We start from the raw sequence: 12,374 nt of genomic DNA on the forward strand, positions 1-12,374 counted from the left end.
CCACACTCAAGAGGCCAAAGAGCCGCATGTGGCTCTCGAGCTGCAGTTTGCCGACCACGGGCCTAGGATCACCTAATTAGGCTACTAAGAAGCAGGTGCATCAGTTGGGATGAAACAGCAACAATCACAAAGGACCCCCTTCTTATCCAAGGTTCAAATCTAGGAGGGAATTTTAGGGAGAGTGGAAGAGCTACCTCGTATTCAGCAGTTGAAATGTACTCCTTGTGTCTCAGGTTAATTATCTTCCTTAAGCTGTTCATCTCAGATGTGACCACAACTTCCAAAGATGTGTTTCCATGGCTGGAAATCCGCTTCCCTTTTCCCAGAAGTTAGGGCAGGCTTTTAAGTTTTCTAAACCAGAGCTTCTCAAACAGTAATATGCACACAAAACTGCCAAAATGACTTCAATGCTACTGGTGTGTAAGCCACTTTTTTGAAGAAGTTTCTTAACTATGATTTTATCCCTATCAACATTTATTTAGGTTTCCGGAAGGTTCCACTGATTAAGATAAGCTCATTATGTATGACTTCTAAGGTGCCACCTTTCATATATTTTGCCGTACACGCATTTTCTACCACACACTGATTGCTCACTTCTCTCTATTATTCCTTTATTATGATCTCCACGGGGTCAGGCCTGTATTTTACTCATCTCCATAACCCCAGTGTCTGGCACAGAAAACACCTGACAACCAGGTGTGGATTTGGCCTGAATTCTGTCCCATGGTGAAGGCCAAGCACCAGCTGGGGTAGTTCTGAATGGCAGAAACATGCCAACATGTTCAGACTCTAAGAGTTGTTTCAAAGCTGCCGATTAACAGAAGAGAGGAATTATAATTGTTTTTGGTCAAATAATAGTTCTATTGAACATCCTGCTCAGCTCAAATCGTGAAAATTTAACTACTCGCTCTTAGGAACTGATATGAGCAGCTTCAGCTTCAGAAGAGTTCAGTGTAGACATCTGACCCAGGCAGGGCAACTCGAGTCTCTCCCCCAGAGATGGGGAATCAGAGCTGAAAGAACCAGTCAGTCCTTCACATTGCTGCAATATGAACTTGGGAACTGTGGACAACCATCTTCCATTCCTGTGAGGACAGGGTAGCAGGAAAAGGCAGTCTACTGAGAGAGAATAAAGATCTGCAAAGAGACCTACAGGAAGAGACCAAGAGAAAATCCTCCCAGGGGTACTGGGCACCTCCCAATTTCTGGATCAAGCTGTTCCTGATGCCATTGGATCTTGGATTCCATGAGATGTTCCTATACATTTGAAATAAATTCCCCATCATTGAGTGAGCTTGAAGTGGGTTCCAATACTTGAAGTCAACTGTCCTAATAATTATTACATAATCATTACATAACTAGAGGCTCAATGCACAAAGATTTGTGCAAGAATGGGCCTTTTTACCCCTGGCTGCCGGCACTGCCTTCGCTCTGGCCAGAGCCGCCTTTCCACCTTCCCATGCTGCCCAGAGGCCCAGAGTGGCTGGGGTGGTTTTGAATGCCTGCATCCTGCCCCACCTCTGGCCGCTCAGCGTCTGCATATGCAAATTAGCCCGCCATCTTTGTTGAGTTAATTTGCATACTCACTCCTGATTGGCTGGTGGACGTTGCAAAGGTACGGTCAATTAGCATGTTACTCTTTTATTAGTGTAGAGTATTGCATTTGTGTAAGCTAAAAAACCTTTCAAAATGTAAAATTTATATCAGGAAAAAATTACATAGGCTCTTGGAAGTAAAAAAAAAAAAAAAATTGGGGAGCTACAGCCTCATTTGATACTGACCAAAGGTTGTCATTTGCACCACTTTTTTGATTCTTGCCATAACCATGTATCATCAAAGTCAATGCACCACAGGGATAAAAAGCAATTCATTCAATCTGCATAAAGTGTAACCTCATTTAATTGCAACCAAGACCAAACTGTTTATAAAATCGTGGATTTAATGTATTGATTACATTCTAATGTACTTTAGAATAAATAGTTAAGAAATGCTGCTGTGTGTGTCACCTACAGTAGTACCCTCAACATGACAGGGGAGACACCCTTTAGGCCAGTTTCTCTAAATATGCCCGTTCTCACATGGTTTCCTTCTAGTCACTTTTGCACAGCCCATGGGATTCTGAATTTATCAGAGGACTGCGTTTTGAGACTCCAAGGTGGGAGGAACTAATAGACTATTGCTAAAATGAAAGCATGTATTAAAGCATTTAACTAAGTGATCAGTATTTTATTATTTGGGAAGGTGTATTTTCATAGGTTAATTCAATGACATCCTTTATTAGAAAAAGAAATAAACTTGCAAGGTGAACATCAGCCAATCCCACCTCTCAAGTTCATGTTAATTTGTCTTAGTGTTTATCTGACCTGCGTATCCAAAAGATACCAGCAATTCGTTATCTATCTCATCACATGCTGGGTGAATAGGTGAGAGGCCTGCCTGACTCAGTTACGACCAATTGAATTTACTCAACACAGAGTATCCAAGCCCTGAGTAGATATGATGCTTCTGGCTGATGTTTATCTTCAAAACTTCAGCAGCTGATGGCTCAGAGTTCAGCATCCCCAATACTACTTTCAGCCCCAAAAGAACAAACCTCAGGAGTGTTTTCTTCTGTTTTGATTTCTGCTCTAAAGTCACTCCTTAATGACGTAAGGGGGCAGCCTCCGAGACGTGGAAATACAGAGGCCACAAATGTGCTCCATTGGAAAGTCAGGTCTGAGGGCTCAGAGACCAGCCAGGCCAAGGCCCTCCCCATACCAGGAGCAGCTCAGCCACTCTTTAGGAACCCCAGAAAACGATGTGGGTGTGCCATCGGCTTTCTCTTACCCATTAGCGGGGGAAACTGACCTGTGGTAAAGGGCCCAAAGCTGCCCGGGAAGCGTCTCAGAGACGCTTCAGCCCCAGAGCAGGATATTCAGTGTGCACACAGTTTGGGATGTGCTGGTGCAGTGCTGAAAAGGCCGTTGTTCAAAGTAACTTTTCTCCCTGCCTTCCTTCTTCACACACTGGCCTCGTTGCTTTCCAAGTTTTCTGGAATGATATTGTCTAGGCATTTCTGTATTCTGATTTTTTTTTTTCGTTTTTGTCTGATGAACTGTGAGAAGAAAATAGGTGGAGTAGCCAAGTGACCACATGAGAACATTCGGAGGGTTGAACAGGAGTGTTATTGCCTGGCAAAAAGCACCCACCACGTCAATGACTTCTATCACTGTTTACTGTTTTTGTTTTCATGAACCAGATTAAACTAAAAAATGGAAAAAACCTTCCTGTCACTGCCTCCAGCTTTTCATCTTATGCCCTCCCTTTTCCTCTGCTGTAAAGGGTTTGGAAAAATTTTCACCAAGGAATATTGGAATAAAATTTAATTAAAAGTCCAGGAAGGAGGAAAAAGTCACCCTCCACTTGAGTACTAAACTCAAACTCCAGGTGTGAAAGTATACCAACAAGAAGAACAGACTGACTGCATTCCAGACACAAAAACCTCAGTATTTACTTCTAATATCACATCTCTCTGGAAGAATCACATAAATGTTTCTCCTCTCCAAGGAAATAATCCACTTTCCCAACTTCCCATCAAAGCGAGGATCAGAGGAGACGTCTGGACAACAGATGACACACGCAAGTGTCACCAGGTCCTACACAGGTGTTCTTGTTCCTCACACAGCCCAGAAGCCCCCCCTCCCGGCACAGGCCCATCGGCTAACATAGTGGAGACAGGACAGTTCAGAATCACCAGGTAGGTTACCAGTCGGAAAACACAAACAGGTAGGTCTGTTCTTCTTGGTTATCAAACAAACTCCCAATAACACCAGCACCTCTCTCGCCATTTTTTCAGTAAGAACATTGTTTTGGATAGATGTACATCACAAGCCATATGGAGTGGACAATGGTTACATCAATAAACCAACAATATCCATTGAATCTAAAGGCACCAAGACCTCTAACTCAAAGAAGCACCGCTGGTGAACAGATGAGGCGGGGGGACCTAGGCCATGTGGTCTGCCTGAGAAGGGGTGATCTGACAGGGAAGACTGTGTGTATGTGGGGGGCGGGGGATGGCAGCAACTAATTTCAATTCTCACTAAAAATGGAAACCAATAACCTATGTTATCGAACAGGTTTTTCTTTTGCCTTTGAAAACTGGGGGAGTTGAACAGTGTGGCTTTCCAACCCTGTGCTTTCTCATGTGACCGTACGGCCCTACAGACACATAGATCTTACACCTACCTGTCTCTGCATTCAGGCCAGGGAGCAAGTGAGTCTGTGAATGTCCAGAATTTTATTTTACATTTTTACCAGGTGCAATTGACTTTACATCCTCATTTCTGTGCCCCCAGCTCTTTGGCAAACCCCCAACCCCCCGAACATTTCCAAACTCCCTTGTTGCTATGGCAGCTTCTCTCTCTCTCTCTCTCTCTCTCTCTCTCTCTCTCTCTCTCTCTGTAAGGCCTCTGGCTGCTGTTTATCACCTAAGGCAAATTCTCTCTCTCACTCCTTTCCCCTCTCTGTTTCTTTAAATCTCTAAACCACAAAGCAGCATGCGAGCACCACCGAGGGTCAAGATATCAAAAGAGGGAACTTTTATAGGTTTCCTCGATAACATGGACAATAAAAGACGAAGGCGCACAGGCAGCATTGCTGACCTCATTTGATGCTGTGCAGCAAAGAGAGACGGCTCTGCCGCCGTCTGCCCATGTGGGTCTGGGCCACTGGGCTGTGAAGAGAGAAGCTCGGGATCAGCACCGGGTCTGGGTTTTCCTACACTCTTACGCCAACGCTTTCCAAGTGTTTCCAGCAAATAATACCCAAATAAACAGAAGGTTACTGAATACATTAAACTCACTGCAGCAAGAAATTGCTTTTTGATGCCCAGTATATACAGACACTGTGTTTCTCTGCACACTCACTTCTGTGAATAGAAGGAGGGATTCACAGACTCCGCGATGGATATCCATGCTGTGAGAGCAGAAGCCCATATTCCAAATATTACAGATGTTAATCACCTCTGCCTATGCAGCTACAAGCTATGTATTTCAGTGACTCACATTAGGGTGAGGTTTTTGGACCTCATAGTCATAAATTACAGTGTAGACACATTGCATTTAAACATGGTGCATTTTTCTTTGGTGTGACACGCGCCGGGCTTTGCTGTGACATGGGCCCAGGAGGACAAAGGCGTCAACAGCCCTCAGGAATAACGGCTTCCAAGGCTGTTCAGCCTAGCTCCACTCCGACACGAGTAAAAATGAAACAAAACATATTGTTTTGCAGGTACGACCTTTTTTTTTTAATAGTTAAGGTCATTTTTATAATCTACTTTCAGGGAAGATCTGTTTTCTCTGACAATAAGAAATGCTATACAGGAGATAACCCCTTTTTCCTTCAGGACCTCAAAGACCTCAAATCCTACCTTATGGTCTCACCAAAATTTTCTAAGAGGATAGTCCAATGCTCTTACCTTCCTATCTTAACAGAGAAAAGGGATAAATCATTTCACCATCTGTCAAAAGGTAGAAAATAAGAATCGTAATTCTTTTTTCCTCTGGAGAAAATGCCATTTGCTGCCTCCCAAGAAGTCACACCACGCTTTCCTTTTTCTTTCTTTCTTTCTTTTTGTTTTGTTTTGTTTGTTTTGAAAGCTTTCCAAATTATATGCTATATATCACTTAGTGATATTTTTAAAATTTTTATTGAATTTTTTGTGTGAAATTGATTAATAAAATTATGTAGGGTTCAGGTGTACAATTCTATAATGCATCATCTATATATTGTAGTGTGTGTTTACCAGCCCAAGTGAAGTCTCCTTCCATCACCATTTATCCCCATTTACCCTCTCCCACCTCACCCCACACCCCTCTTTCTCACTGGTAATCACCATACTATTGTCTATCTGTGAGAGTTGTGTGTTTTGTTTGTTTGTTTGTTTGTTTTTGTGTTGTTGTTGTTGTTGTTTTTGCTTAATCCCTTCACCTTTTCTACCCAGCCCCCAACCACTCCTCTCTAACAGATGTAAGTATGTTTTCTCTATCTATGAGTTTGTTTCTATTTTGTTTATTTTCTTTTGCAATTATCTGTTGGCCACTTGCTCTTTTTCCTCCTTAAGAAATATCATTTCAGAAACCTATTCAACATCACCTTCACTGCCTGATAAACATACACCTTAACTGCAACCAAGACCAGGGGCACCTATCTGCACATTTCCTGGGACAGCCTCCTGCAGAATCCCTCCACGTGCTCACTGTCTGAGGCCACTGTGGGCACCGGTGTGAGCTGGGGGGCCCATGCTCACGAGAAGGTGCAGCATGTACTGCTTTGCTTAGGCTTCATAAAGGTGCGGGATCTGGATCCAGGCAAATGAGATGCAATTTCAGAACAGATGGTGACAGTCACTGCAAAGACCACCTTTCCTCTGCTTTCCCCAGAAACCACAGCACTGCCCTCTGCCCACCAGGCAGAAGTTATCTGGAAGAATCAGGTCAGCCTGACCCTCACTCTCTACCCACTATCTGCATCTTGAAACACAATCTTATTTTATGAATGTTTATATGTGAGCAAAATTATGTGAGATTTGACATTGTTCCCCCACCCCATACAAAGTGTTAATAACATGTAGTCACACATACACAGAAATAGAACTCTTCTATTCACGTGGCAGGCTAAATAAAGGCTATGAGCATGCCCTCGGACCTCCCAGCTGAGAGCAAGCACAAGGATCCTGCACACTGAGTGAGGCCTGGGCGCTTCCATCCTCCTTTGCCTCACATGGGACACTTTTGAGCACAAAGACTTCCCATAGCACAGCTGGCTGCACGCAGACGCAGAGTGTGTCCCCTTCTCCCTCTCCTCCTCTCCCAGCCCTGGGCTCCTGCTCTCCTGTTTGGTGGTTATTTTAGCATCATGTGGTGACATCACAAGGTCCTGACTGAGGTCAAGTGCTGAGCAAGGATGCAGGATACATCCCCCTTCTCCCGTGAAGGCAGCTGCTCCTCACTGGACCAGAAGATGCGTGGGGGCGGGGGGAGGGGGGGGGGGGCGCGGGGTGTGCACACGCCTCAGATGCAGTCTCACAGGACTGGGCTGTGAGATGCAGTCTCACCGGAACTGGAAGAGGCTGATGACAGCGTGGCTCAAGCCTGCATAAATGGGTTAGAGACGATTTCATCCAGAGTCCTTATTTTGATACAACTGAGCCAAATGGCCAGGCACCTGCCCATTGTAACCTCTTGAACTGGTGGAGACTAAATGAGATGACCCTTGACAGAGCAGGGCACTTGAACACAGTAAAACAGCTTATGTTTCCGCATTACAGCTGGACCCGAAAATATTCAAATAAATCCTTTTATATTTACATATTTTTAAAGTGACTTAAAAATCATTGCTGCCTCATTTGTTTGCAGGAAATATCTAGATTGGAGAGGACTCTACACGGGGTTGCCAGACAATAGCAAGAAAAAAAAAAGATACAAGATGCCCGGTTCAATTTGACTTTTGATTAACAACAAATAATTTTTAGTACAAGTATGTCCCATGCAATATTTGAGACGTACTTATCCTAAAAAAAAATTTCTTGTTTATCTAAAGTTCAAATTGAACTGGCATCCTGTATTTTATCTGAGAACCCTAAACTTGCAAAATCTGTGTGTGTGTGGTGGGGGTGAGGGAGTTAATGATAGGGGACTGAAAGGGGATAGTGCAATGCAATTGCAGTCTGTTGTGTAAATTTGGGGGGAAATTTTTGACCCCTGACCCCTGACTCCTTGCTTGGATAGAAATATGGTCACTGGAGAGAAGATCAGATGAGCTTTGTAGTTTTTCGCCATATACTAATATACCCAGGTGCCTGGGGAGCTCTGATGGGAAGAGGATTCCAAACGCGATACTACATTACCATGTTAGGAGGACGCTCAGCCTAGGCAGGTGTGTTTTTCTACACTGTGCCAACAGGGCACGCACAGGTGATTAACATTCTTCTGCTGAGGTTTATGGTTTTATTAGAATACTTCTCATCATAATTGAATAGGTAAAAATTCCTGGCTGTTAAATACAAGCCTTTCCCTCAGGATGACCAGATTATCACTTGAATTTAAAATCTTTCTGAATTTTTCAATAGTGCATAACAAATATGATTATTTATGCACTTTCTTCTGGGACTCAAACTTGCCAGGCCTACAATCATTTGGAATGCCTTTGGTTTTGATGGGAGGGTTTATATCAAGCTGTGCTGCTCCTTGTGTCTCTCTCCCCGTTCCCCCTAAAATATTTAGCCAACAGGTCCCCCTTTTTCTTGTGACCTGGATGAAGCCCATCCAGAATCCTTTGGGGTCCCTAGCAGCGTCTGGCTCTGCCTTATTCAGAAACCCTGGGTAATTAGCAGCGGGGAGATGCAAGGAGCAGTGGCGGTGTGAAGGGAACAGCTGAGAATCCACAGAGCTGGCTGATGAGAAAGTCAAGTGGAGGCCTGCCTGGCTGAAAGCTCTTCAATAGATCTGTAGTCTGGACTTGAACCCTGCCCTCTCACCTCAGGGTCTGATATTTCTTTCTTTTCCTTTTTTTCTCCCCACTGGCCCCACCTTTTCTTCTCCTCCCAGCTTCTCCATCAAGGAGTGATGTTACTGACTGTGAATGTGAGTGAGTGACCTCCACCTGTCCACCCCCACTTCCCTGAGCCTTCTGCTGAAGAAGGCAGGGGGGAGGGAGGTAGAGGGGGAAAAAGAGGGTCCCCGACTTCCTCAAAGGTAATTAAAGGGACTGTTTTCAAGGTTGCATGGGCAAAAGACAATTCGGCCCTAATGAAGCATCGATCGGCTGGCACTAAGGTAGAAAGGAGCTGACATTCATTCAAAGGTACCTTTAACGGATGTAAGACACTGCACCGGGAATTATTCGTTCTCTGCTGTCATTGTCGAGGACCTGGGATAGAAAATAAAGGTGGGGGGAGTTTGTTTTAAATTTATTTTATTTCCACATTGCCACAAATATGTGTGCTAGGCTTTCCCCCCTTTTTTTTTTTTCTTGTAAAAAATATAATGCATCCAGAAACATTCTATTTGGTGGTAGGGAGGGGGCCCTCCCTCCCCCGCACCGAGGGTAAATTTTCTTCATTAGTCACGTTCAAAAGCCCACCAATCAGGCCCGCCGGTCCGGGATTCATGAGGTCAGTGATGGCAAAGCAAGGACTCCTGGGGTAGGCAGGGACATCGCTGTCTGTTTGGAAACCCAAACCCGTTTCACTCAGCGGGTTTGGCCGCTATCTACTTTGTGCTGGTGTTTGCTATTTCGTGGCAAAAACGGAAACCTCAAGGGAAAGGCGGTGGGGGGGGGGCACAGAGGGGAGGGACAGACCACCATGCAGGGGGCTGATGAGGTTGTGATGGGAATGGAGCGAGAAAAGGACTGAACATGCTGGCTGGGACGAGGTCTTTGGCAACACAGGCATCCAGATGGGGTTTGCCTGTGAGGAAGGGAAGGCAGGCAGAATCCCAGGTGAAGGTGTGGGAGAGCATGAGCCCCGCATCACCTCCCAGCCCCCCTGGGAGAGGCTTTCTGAGCGCTTCCTTGGGGCTGGACATGCCGTGGACATGGCTTCTAGTTTTTCTCACTAAGCCTTCAAACTGTGTGCATTTAAAAAAACATCCGAATGATAATACAAGGATATGAAAACGCTAGTCGAGCCAAGTAAATTGGGGTGGATGACTGGGGAGGAGAGGCAGCATCGATCCCTAAACAAGTTGAGTGTTATCTGAAGAGGCTTAGCCCTCAGCCCACAGCCCACAGCTTGGCTGGCTCTCACAGGAGGCCCCGCGTTCAACAATAGCAGGTCCCTTCAGAGCAAGAAACACAAAGGGAATTTGCTCTGGTTCAGTCTCCACAGTGAGGCCCTTCGGAAGCTGGAGAGAGTCACTCCTTCCCCCTCTGCTAAAAATAAGGAGGGGGGAAAGAATTCTCTTGTACACACTCCCTTATAGACACGCAGGCTACAATGAACTGCAGAAAAGGGGCCCTCTGACGGGACGCTTCAAATCACCGGCTCTTTCTCACGTTTTCTTTCTTTCACGGGATTTATCTTTGTTTCTAGGTTTTGCTGTTAATTTTGGTTTGGTTTTGGAGGGAGGGGGTGGCAGGCTATATTATTTAACTTGACAAACAGCATTAGCACACTGCCTCCCTGCCTCCCTCCCTCGGCCTCTCTCTCCTATTTATTCATTTGTGTTTACATTTCGAAGACATCCCTTGAGCTGAAGGAGGACACTTCCCACATATTGCACTACTGGCCATTAATGCAAATGGATAATTTATTGGTTGCACAGCCTCTGAAGTTGAATTTTTAAAAGAAAAATTGAGGCCCAGTTTTTTTGGGTTTGCTGCATTCATGTGTGTTTGGTTTTGTACCTTTCTCTCTTTTATCTTGGAAACAGTTTATAACATTCTATTTATCAATTTAATGCTATTTCAACATGGCTTTTATTTTATTTTAGCCAAAGAACAGGTTAGGAAACAGAGGCAGAAATTGCATGGAACACCTGCTGAAATAATAATAATTAAAAAAAAAAAAGTTTTCCCTAAAAGCGGCTAAACTGTAGCCCAGCAGATCCTATCTGCATTAATTTGGCTGAACAACAAGATATTGCAGGGGACAAACTCTGAATAAAGCAGTTCCGAGTTCCCAGAATTGGCACAGCTCAGCCTAAACAATGGCTGCTTCCTATTCACCTTAACCCAGCTTTTCAAAAGAACATCCCCAGAAACACAAAGCATCAGCGGGAAATGGCAATTTTATGAATCCTAATCAATCAAAGGGCTTATTAACTCAATGTGAAGCCAGATTAAAATCTTTAATTATAAATCGTGCTAAAAGGAAAAACAAAATGTACTTATGGTATATTGAAAATTCCGGATATTAACATAGTTGCTATTATCTCTTGCAATATTAAATCACCCCCCTCTCTCTCCCCCACCCCAACAACCTCACCTTTTTCTATTACTAAAGAACGGGGCTGCAGGACCCAAATCATTTTCCCCCTCGATTTATTAAAATGTATTCTTTTTCTCCTCCCGTGCATTCAATAGGCTGCTGGGAAGCTGCGTTGGTGGTTGTAGGAAGGGGTATGAGAAATCCCATTACTGAGCCCCGGGCGCCGAGGGCTTCAGTGTGATGCGGGGGGTGGCTGGGGAAGCTGTTTATTAAGGGGGCAGAGTTGGTGTGACAGGGCTGGTAGTTTTGGTTTTGTTTTTCTCTTTTTTCGGGGCTGGGGGAGGACAGCAATCAGATGTGGAGCCTTTCGCTGATGAAAGCGGCACGCGTGTCTGTGCTGGTAGGAGTGACTGGCAGCGGTGGGGACGGCCGGCGCCAGGAAGGGCCCTCCTCTCAGTCACAGTGTGAGAAGAGGCTCTGGGTGCTGCTGCTGCTTCTTCCTCCTCTTCTTCCTCTTCTTCTTCTTCTTTTTTTTTTTTTTTTTATCAGGCAGACATTTGGGAAATGACCACAGCAAATTTAATCACAGTTGGGGGGTGAGGGGGAAGGGAGGGAGAGCAGAGACCGTGATTCACATGTTTTATTTATTTGTTCAGAGTCACGGCCATCCTATTGTGTGTCCCTCATTCTGTCATTTCAGACCCCTCAGACCCACCCCCTACCCCTGCCCCCATTGTTAATGTAAGAGGCAGAGAATATAACCACATTTTATAATAATAACTTACCCAACACTGCAAAAGCAGGAACCTCATCTTGAGAGGGGTCCTTTTCTTATATTGAAATGATTTCCTTTAAAAGAAAGAAAGAAAAAAAAAAAGTCTTTCTGTTCTAATGACAACGTAGGATGGAGAGATTTGTTCTTTGTGTAAAAAATTCAGTGATCTTCGTAGCCAGGGTGCATGCCCCCCTTCCCCCCATTTTGCATGTGGGCTATTGTACTGTTCTATTCTTATATTTACCGAAAAAGCCCTATGTTACCAAATTGGCTTTAAATTAAAAATGTAAAGAATAGAGGAAAGGAAGAAGAAAACAATGCAACGTTTTATGTACAATCAAAGCTAATAAAAGGAATGTATCACCCCGGTTTAAATTAAATCCTACTTCATTCATTTTGTTCAGAGTTCAGACTTCCCTCCTCTCAGCCCCTCTCCTGAAACAGTCCCTTTCTTTGGCTTTATTCCTTTCATTCCAAGAACAAGAAGTCCTCACTTCCAAATTAGGTCTCTTAAGATCCCTGTCACTTTCCTTCCTAACCCTAGAACTAGGTTTTATCCAGGGAGGGAGCAGCGGGTGGGTTCAAAGGGGGAGAAATAGCTCTGGCTGCTGATCCTGATAGAGAACAGGGCTTGATGTTCATAATACAAGGCTGACGTGGTGCCCTTTCCATCTAACACCGGGCCGA

General features: G+C 44.5%; 1 long non-coding RNA gene across 1 annotated transcript in view; it reads right to left on the minus strand.

Moving 5' to 3' along the window:
• Positions 1 to 12,374, minus strand: part of LOC129147793 (uncharacterized) — a 469,419-nt gene that overhangs the window by 234,901 nt on the left and 222,144 nt on the right. Inside the window, exons 3-4 of the long non-coding RNA XR_008555003.1 lie at positions 11,698 to 11,761; positions 8,849 to 8,910 (exon numbers count right to left, since the gene is read on the minus strand). This is a non-coding gene — a long non-coding RNA (uncharacterized LOC129147793). The remainder of the gene's footprint in view (positions 1 to 8,848; positions 8,911 to 11,697; positions 11,762 to 12,374) is intronic.

Source organism: Eptesicus fuscus, chromosome 21, assembly GCF_027574615.1.
Source record: "Eptesicus fuscus isolate TK198812 chromosome 21, DD_ASM_mEF_20220401, whole genome shotgun sequence".
In the NCBI taxonomy this organism is placed as follows: domain Eukaryota; kingdom Metazoa; phylum Chordata; class Mammalia; order Chiroptera; family Vespertilionidae; genus Eptesicus; species Eptesicus fuscus.